Raw genomic sequence first — 9,468 nt, 5'->3', positions numbered from 1 at the left:
ATTTCGATATAACAAATTAAGTTAAATGAATTTTAAGATTTTCCAAATGATTTTCTAAGTATATTCGATATAATTATTTGAATATCAAAACATTACTCCAAATATTTCTAAAATCATTTTTAATCCTTACTTAAGTGTAAAATTAAGTTTTAATCTTAAAACAATTTCAAAATAATCTTTCAAAGTATTTCGAACCATTTCAAAGCCAAAAATTCCAGATTGCTCAGAGGGAACCGATTCCCCCCAAGTGGGTACCGATTCCCCCCTGAATGGTTTGGCTCCGGGATTTCCAAAATGCTCGGAGGGAACCGATTCCCCTATAGGGGGTACCGATTCCCCCCTGTTCAATGGTCGAAATATTTGAATTTTACACTTAAGGAACCGATCCCCTATGAGGGGGAACTGATTCCCCCCACGCTCCAAGCTGTTTTATTAATTGTTTTCACACTAAAACGACTATATGATCTTCACTAATCATCCCCAACGTTCAGAAGTGATTCAAGGTGTATTTAAACAAGTTTTGAAGCCCTTGATCAAAAAAAATCATAGAGAAACAAGAGAGAAAGCATCAAACACCAAGTTTATGCAAATCAAGCCAATTTTCCTTTCAATATTCATTTTGCTTTCAAGAACACAATTTGTGCTCATTTATAATTATCTTTGAGTGTTCTTTTCTTGTTCTAGAATTGTGCAAACATCTTACCTTGTGAGGTTTTCCTTGTAAGTTTGCAAATTTGTAATCTTCTCTTTGGGAAAGAGTGTTCTCAAGAATTGGGGTATATTCTTGAGAGTGTTGTAAGGTTATATCTTTGGCCTCAAAAGAAAGAACAAATGAGTGAATTTGTTGGAAAATCCTTAGTGTGGATAGCTAAGGTAGTGGACGTAGACTTTGATTGAGAAAGTCAAACCACTCTAAATCGCTATGCAATTACTTTCAATTTTCTGCAAAAGCTTCCACCAAATTTTTAATTGCCAATTCACCCCCCTCTTGGCCAAATCCGTCAATCGATTAACTCAACAATTGGTATCAGAGCCTAACTCATTTGAAGGTTTAATCGCCTCTTGAGTCGATTCGGGAAGAGTTATATCGATTATCAAAGTCATCAATGGCCTCCGCTTCAAACTTCGACTCCAGTCTCGATTCGATGCCTGTCAACAAGCCTCCTTTCTTCAATGGAGCTAACTATGTCTATTGGAAGAATAGAATGATGTACTTCATTCAAGCAAGTGACATGGGAGCATGGAATGCTGTAGAAGAAGGATACATCAAACCTCTCACTCATCCAAGGTTGTGGAGTGAAGGAGAGACAAGAATGTTCCAGCTCAACTCCAAAGCCATCCATATCATTTTTTATGCTCTTTGACCAGATGAATACGGAAGAGTTTCATCGTGTACAACCGCCAAAGAAATATGGGACAAACTTCAAGTCACTCATGAAGGTACCGATGAGGTAAAGAAATCTAAAATTAGTATTCTAACGCATAGCTATGAAAATTTCAGGATGAAACCAAATGAAGATATCAAAGCTATGACGGATAGATTTTCAACGATTGTCAATGGTCTCAAATCATATGGAGAGATCATTTCAAATGAAAAGCTTGTGAGGAAGTTAGTCTACTCCATCCCAAAATCGTGGCAATCAAAGAAGACGACAATTATCGAGTCTAAGGACTTAACGTCCTTAACTCTTGAAGAGCTAATTGGGTCACTCCTCACTCATAAAATGATGCTCGAAGATGAGGTGGACTTCGACAAAATTGACGAGACACCAAAGGAGAATGAGAAGAAGAAAAACATTGCAGTTGCTCTCAAATCCACAAAAGATGAGAGTGATTCGAATAACGATGAAGATGACGAGGAAATGGCATTGTTTGCCAAACGGTTCAGAAAAATGATGAGACCTTATCGAGGAAGAAAATTCAAACGAAATGAATGCCTCAAAAATGAATCGAAAGAGAAGGACCCAATCATTTGCTACGAATGCAAAAATCCAGGGCATGTTAAATATGATTGCCCATAATTGAAGAAAAAGGGTCAATCAAAGAATAAGCACAAGGCTCATGTGGCTACATGGAGCGATGAAGAAAGTTCCGATGAAGAGGAACAAGAAGTAGCTAACTTGTGCTTGATGGCATTTGGGGAAGATTCTGAGGTAACCTCTAACTCATCCGATTTTGATGATTTATCCTATGATGAGTTATTAGAGGAATATAATGGGTTGGCTTCGGATTATGAGAAATTATTTTTAAAATATAAAAACGATGTTTCAAAATTGAAAAATGAAAACAAACTCATATCCAAAACCAACAACGATCTTGAAAGTAAAATCAAAGATTTGAAAATCAAACTAGAAAAGTTTGAAAAGAAAAATTTAGATTTGCAAAATTTACTTTCAAAGATCAATGATGATCATCAAAAGAAAATTGATGATCTTAAAACTTCTTTTGATAAATTTGGAACAAAAAATTTTGAAAAAGGTGGAAATTCAAAATCCAACTTTGTTAGAAAAAGTTTTAGAAACTACAATCATAGAGGTCTCCAAAGAACCTCTAATGGAAAAATCGTTAGAAGTATGTGGGTTCCTAAAGAACTCATTACTACTAAAGATAAAAATATCCTACACAAATGGATACCTAAGGGGACTAGGATTTTGGAAACTAATGAATATGGACCCAAAAGAATTTGGGTACCAAAAATCAAAAATTAATCTATGTTTGTAGGGAAAGGAGCATTGCTACAAGGCACGGGAAACAAATTCAAATTCATGGTACCTTGATAGTGGATGCTCAAGACACATGACCGAAGACAAAAGCCGGTACATTGAGCTTAACGCCAAAAATGGAGGAGAAGTGACTTTTGGAGACAATTCAAAAGGTCACATTGAAGGTATTGGTACAATAGGTAATACCTCTTCCATACAAATTAAGAATGTTTTATATGTGAATGGATTAAAGCATAATCTATTGAGTATTAGTCAATTATACGATAAAGGATTCAATGTCTTATTTGAAATTAATGGTTGTAAAGTCATTGACATTGCATCTAATCGGATTATGCTTATTGGTCATAGAATAGGGAACATTTACATGGTGCATTTAGATTCTTTTGATATGACTAATTTATGCCTAGTTGCTAAAGATGAACATGATAGTTGGTTATGGCATAGGAGACTAGGACATGCTAGTATGAGTGTTTTGCAACGGCTAATTCAAGGTGATTTAGTTCGAGGGTTGCCTAAGCTTATATTTGATAATGATAAAATCTGTGATGCTTGTGCTAAAGGAAAACAAAAGCGTGTTTCTTTTAAATCCATTAATGACGTATCAACTAGTAGAGTATTACAATTGATCCATGTAGATCTTTTTGGGCCAACTAGGACTACTAGCTTGGGTGGAAAACAATATGCATTTGTCTTGGTAGATGACTATTCTAGATATACTTGGGTTCTATTTTTAAGTAATAAAGATGAAGCATTAGAACAGTTCATCATATTTTCAAAAACAATCCAAAATGAAAAGGGTTACTCTATAACTAGTGTTAGGAGTGATCATGGCACTGAATTTGAAAATCTTGGATTTATTAAATTTTGTAATTCTAATGGTATTAGTCATAATTTTTCACCACCTAGAACCCCTCAACAAAATGGAGTTGTTGAGAGGAAAAATCGAACTTTAGAAGAAATGGCTAGAACCATGCTTTGTGAAAATAATTTGCCAAAATATTTTTGGGCGGAAGCCATAAATACTGCTTGTTATGTTGTTAATCGAGTAATGATTAGGCCAATTTTAAAGAAAACTCCATATGAAATTTTCAAAAATAAAAAGCCTAACATTAGCTATTTTCATCCTTTTGGATGTAAATGTTTTGTTTTAAACAACGGTAAAGAAAACCTTGGCAAATTTGATGCTAAAAGTGATGAAGGAATTTTTCTGGGTTACTCCTTAAATTCTAAAGCTTATCGAGTATTTAATAAAAGAACTTTAGTTGTAGAAGAGTCTATACATGTTGTTTTCGATGATAATCCCCTTCCAAGGAAGGATTCTTGTGTGAATGATAATGTAGGTATTATAAATACAAATGATGTTAGACATGAAGTTGGAGAACCATCATCAAAGGAAGAAACGAAAAATGAGGAAACTCATGATCCTCTTGAGAATCCAATCATTGAAGAAAGGGAAGTATCTTATCCAAGAGAGTACAACTATGTCAAGGGTGGTGAGATTATAGGTGATCCATCCAAAGGGGTAACAACTCGATCTTCTCTTAGAAATATTTGTAATTATGTTGCATTTATTTCATGCATAGTGCCTAAGAATATTAAAGAAGCATTAAATGATGAACATTGGATTATGGCTATGCAAGAAGAATTAAATCAATTTGAGAGAAGTAAAGTATGGACATTAGTTGAAAGGCCTAGTAATAAATCTACTATAGGTACTAGATGGGTATTTAGGAATAAGCTTGATGAGAGTGGTAATATAGTGAGAAACAAGGCTAGACTTGTTGCTCAAGGGTATACTCAAGAAGAGGGCATAGACTATGATGAAACATATGCTCCCGTAGCTAGGATGGAAGCAATTAGAATGTTATTAGCATTTGCATGTTTTCATGAATTTAAATTATATCAAATGGATGTTAAAAGTGCATTTTTAAATGGTTTTATAAAAGAATAAGTGTATGTGGAACAACCTCCAGGTTTTGAAGATTCAAATTTTCTAGATCATGTTCTTAAATTGACAAAAACTCTTTATGGTTTAAAACAAGCTCCTAGAGCTTGGTATGAAAGATTGTCAAATTTTTTAATTGAAAAATGTTTTTCAAAAGGAAAGGTTGACACTACATTGTTTTTAAAGCATAAAGGTAAATATTTATTAGTAGTTCAAATTTATGTTGATGATAATATTTGGTTCTACTAATGATGTTCTTTGCCAAGAATTTTCTAAGCTAATGCAAAGTGAGTTTGAGATGAGCATGATGGGGGAGCTCTCATTTTTCTTGGGACTCCAAATCAAGCAAAGAGAAGATGGCATCTTCATTAATCAAGCTAAGTACGTCAAAGATATGCTCAAGAAGTTTGGACTGGAAAATGGGAAACCTCATGACACTCCAATGAGCTCTTCAACAAAGCTTGACTTAGATGAAGGAGGTAAATGTGTAGATGTTAAATTATATAGGTCAATGATTGGCTCTTTGCTTTATCTAACTGCAAGTAGACCGGACATTATGTTTAGTGTTTGCTTATGTGCTAGATTTCAATCATGTCCTAAGGAATCACATTTACTAGTTGTTAAGAGAATCTTTAGATACCTTAAGGACACTCCTAGTTTAGGACTTTGGTATCCTAGAGACTCTAGCTTTAGCTTGCATGCTTTTTCTGATGCGGATTATGGAGGATGTAAATTAGATAGGAAAAGCACCTCCGGTACTTGCCAATTCCTTGGAAATATGCTGATTTCTTGGTTTTCAAAGAAACAAAATTGTGTTGCATTATCTACCACTGAAGCGGAATATATTTCAGCCGGTAGTTGTTGTGCATAAGTTTTATTGATGAAACAACAACTTTTTGATTATGGAATTGAAGTAGGTACTATTCCTATCAAGTGTGACAATACTAGTGCTATTTGTCTCACTAAAAATCCCATCCAACACTCTAGAACTAAACACATTGAAATTAGACATCACTTCATTACAGACCATGTCACTAAGGAAGATGTAGTTCTAGAATTTGTTGATACTTTGCATCAATTAGCGGATATTTTTACAAAACCCTTAGATAAGGAAAGGTTTTGGACACTTAGGAGAGAATTAGGTTTAACTGACCTATCTTCACTTAGTGTTTAAAATAATTCATCACTTTTAATAAATACTGAAAAATGCTCATAATAATTTTTGATTGCATTCATTGCTATTAGTTAGGGGGAGTTTATGATTCTTGATGAAAAATTAATTTTATGTTCAAATATCGATTAAAGATTAATTTAATTATTTGAACATAATTATTTTTCAATATATGAGTTTCCTACACCACTAGAGAAGATAAATTTAGCATTTTGTGTGCTTAAAAATCGGATTTTAGCATTTTGGTGCAGAGGGAATCGATCCCCCCATGAGGGAACCGATTCCCCCTTTGAAGAGGAACTGATTCCCCCCACAGGGGAATCGATACCCCCCTGGGGTTCTGTTAAAATCGGGCAGAACACCCCAAAACCCCAAAACTCTTCCGCCGTTCTCTCTCAATTTCTCAAATCTCCATTTTTGCCTCAAATCAAAGATATTAATCGGAATTCGAATCAAATATCATCCTCTAAACCTGTTGGAATCATTAAAATCGTGCAAACAACATCTAAATCCCCTCAATCTTCATCTTTCAAGGTAAATTTTTCTAAACTCTCTATTCCATTGATTTTGAACATAGGATTAGTTTTAATTAGTTCTAGGTTGAAATAGTGATCGAGCATTGATTGATTAGTGATTAGAAACTAGATGTTACAACTAATTTCATCAAAAACACAAGAATTTTCCAAAATTTTTTAAATTTTCGAAATAAAAAAAATTGTTATTTTTCAAATTATTGTGTTTTGATTAAATTATGTTGTTGTTATGAAAACTATACATATATTGTTTCTCAAAACCATATTTTTCAAAAGTTTTTCAAAAACTTTGCCCATTAGGATTGATTTAGAGAACCTTGAAATATTGAGGACTCAATTGAGTTTTGGGATTAATTGAATTGCATACATTTGTTTTTAAAATTACAGGTTATCCAATCTATTCCGATTTCCTTCACCATGTCTAATCCTAAACGTGCTAGGTCTTCATCTAGTCGTCAACCAAATCCTCCTCCAAATCCTCCTCCTATTCCTCAAAATCCTATTCCAAATCTTGATCCTAACTTGACTATCCAAAATTCTTGTTTCAATCAACCGGGTCCTAAAGATTATCGTTATTGGTTTTACCAATATTTTGACTCGTATAAGATTAGGAAAGAACGTATCCCATCTCTTCAGGCTATGGTTGCTATTAACTTTAAATATCTCCCTATCTTGCACGAATGGAAATTTGATAAACTTTTCGAACTTGAACCCGTTGTCTATCATCAACTTGTTCTTATCTTCTACTGTAATGCCGTTTGTATCAAAAATTGTGACAAAACCAAAACCATAGGAGTACATTCCTACCTCCTAGGTCAATATTTCCATCTTGATCCGGATTACATAGCCAATGCCTTAGGCTTGGATAATGAAGGTTTATCAAATGAAAAACAAGTTTTAGGCTCACGGTTTAAACGAAATGATAGTGCAAGTGTTCTAGATCTTCATGAGTGTTTTCTTCATCTCATGATCACTTGGTGGTTTCGACCATCCGGGGGTCGTTATTCTACTCTCAGAGCTTTAGACCTTTGGTGGTTGCATTGTTTTGAACACAACATAAAAATAAACCTTTCCGAGATTATCTTTGCTGAGATCGTTGAAACCGTTAACCTAGTGCCAAATAAGAAACTCTGTTCTTTACTAGTTTACGGTTGTATCCTTAGTAATCTCTTTTCTAAAGCCGAGCTTCGAGTTGGTCTAGATGCCGCTTTTCCTCTTAAGAAACAAATCAATCTTCTTTCTTTAACAAGAGCGGGATGGGTCAAAAATAAAGAAACCGATGAATGGGTTCAATCTTCTGCAACTACTCCGGGAGCTAGTTCTTCATAAGCTCCACCCGAAGCTGACGAAGATCTCGAGCTTGAGCAATTAATGCGAGACATCGATGAAGCTGAAGATGAACCTGAGCAGCCCGAGGAGCAGCCCGAAGAGCAAACACAACAATCGACTCAAATGCCTTCATATTTTCAATCTTTTATGGAGACATTTGATTACCGATATGCGACCATGGATTCGCGCTTTACTTCTATAGAGTCTCATTTATCCACAATGGGAGCTCAACAATTAGAAATTCTTCGGGAAATGCGTGCAAATAATAAAGTAACCAACGCACGTATTAATGACCTCACTAACGAAATGGCCGCTATGCGAGCTCGTTTTCCTCCTCCTGATCTGGATATGTGATTAAATGTTTTCCAAACTTATTGTTTTAACATTTTGAATATTTTGGAATGTTTGAATTTGTGGATTGTGAATTTGTTTGGATTTATGGATGGTGTGAACTTATATGTTTGGTGTGATTTATTCATTATTGCATCATTTACATCATTATTAGCAATATGACCAATTTTACCATATCACATTGTTTATGAATATTGATTATGGAACTAATGGCTAACGTTTCTCTTGATTGTGATCTTAGCAGCTTATGCATACATATACATAATAAATTGGCTAAATGTTTTTTTTACGTTTCTTTGAATCTTTTTGATTTAACAAAAAGGGGGAGAAGTGTGTGTTTTAAGTGTGTTTTAAAATGATAAATGGGAGAAGTGTTAAAGTAAGGGGGAGTAATTTCAAAACTTGATTTCAAAATCTTAAAATTACTAAAATGTTTTGTTATATCAAAAAGGGGGAGATTGTTGAAAATATTTTGATATTTCGATATAACAAATTAAGTTAAATGAATTTTAAGATTTTCCAAATGATTTTCTAAGTATATTCGATATAATTATTCGAATATCAAAACATTACTCCAAATATTTCTAAAATCATTTTTAATCCTTACTTAAGTGTAAAATTAAGTTTTAATCTTAAAACAATTTCAAAATAATCTTTCAAAGTATTTCGAACCATTTCAAAGCCAAAAATTCCAGATTTCTCATAGGGAACCGATTCCCCCCCAAGGGGGTACCGATTCCCCCTGAATGGTTTGGCTCCGGGATTTCCAGAATGCTCGGAGGGAACCGATTCCCCCATAGGGGGTACCGATTCCCCCCCTGTTCAACGGTCGAAATATTTGAATTTTACACTTAGGGAACCGATCCCCTATGAGGGGGAACCGATTCCCCCCACGCTCCAAGCTGTTTTATTAATTGTTTTCACACTAAAACGGCTATATGATCTTCACTAATCATCCCCAATGTTCAAAAGTGATTCAAGGTGTATTTAAACAAGTTCTGAAGCCCTTGATCAAAACAAAATCATAGAGAAACAAGAGAGAAAGCATCAAACACCAAGTTTGTGCAAATCAAGCCAATTTTCCTTTCAATATTCATTTTGCTTTCAAGAACACCATTTGTGCTCATTTGTAATTATCTTTGAGTGTTCTTTTCTTGTTCTAGAATTGTGCAAACATCTTACCTTGTGAGGTTTTCCTTGTAAGTTTGCAAATTTGTAATCTTCTCTTTGGGAAAGAGTGTTCTCAAGAATTGGGGTATATTCTTGAGAGTGTTGTAAGGTTATCTCTTTGGCCTCAAAAGAAAGAACAAATGAGTGAATTTGTTGGAAAATCCTTAGTGTGGATAGCTAAGGTAGTGGACGTAGACTTTGATTGAGAAAGTCGAACCACTCTAAATCGCTGTTCAATTACTTTTA

Source organism: Hibiscus syriacus, unplaced genomic scaffold (assembly GCF_006381635.1).
Source record: "Hibiscus syriacus cultivar Baekdansim isolate YM2019G1 unplaced genomic scaffold, ASM638163v2 tig00116959_pilon, whole genome shotgun sequence".
Lineage (NCBI taxonomy): Eukaryota > Viridiplantae > Streptophyta > Magnoliopsida > Malvales > Malvaceae > Hibiscus > Hibiscus syriacus.
The sequence above is the reverse complement of the archived record's forward strand: the minus strand, read 5'-3'. Positions refer to the sequence as shown.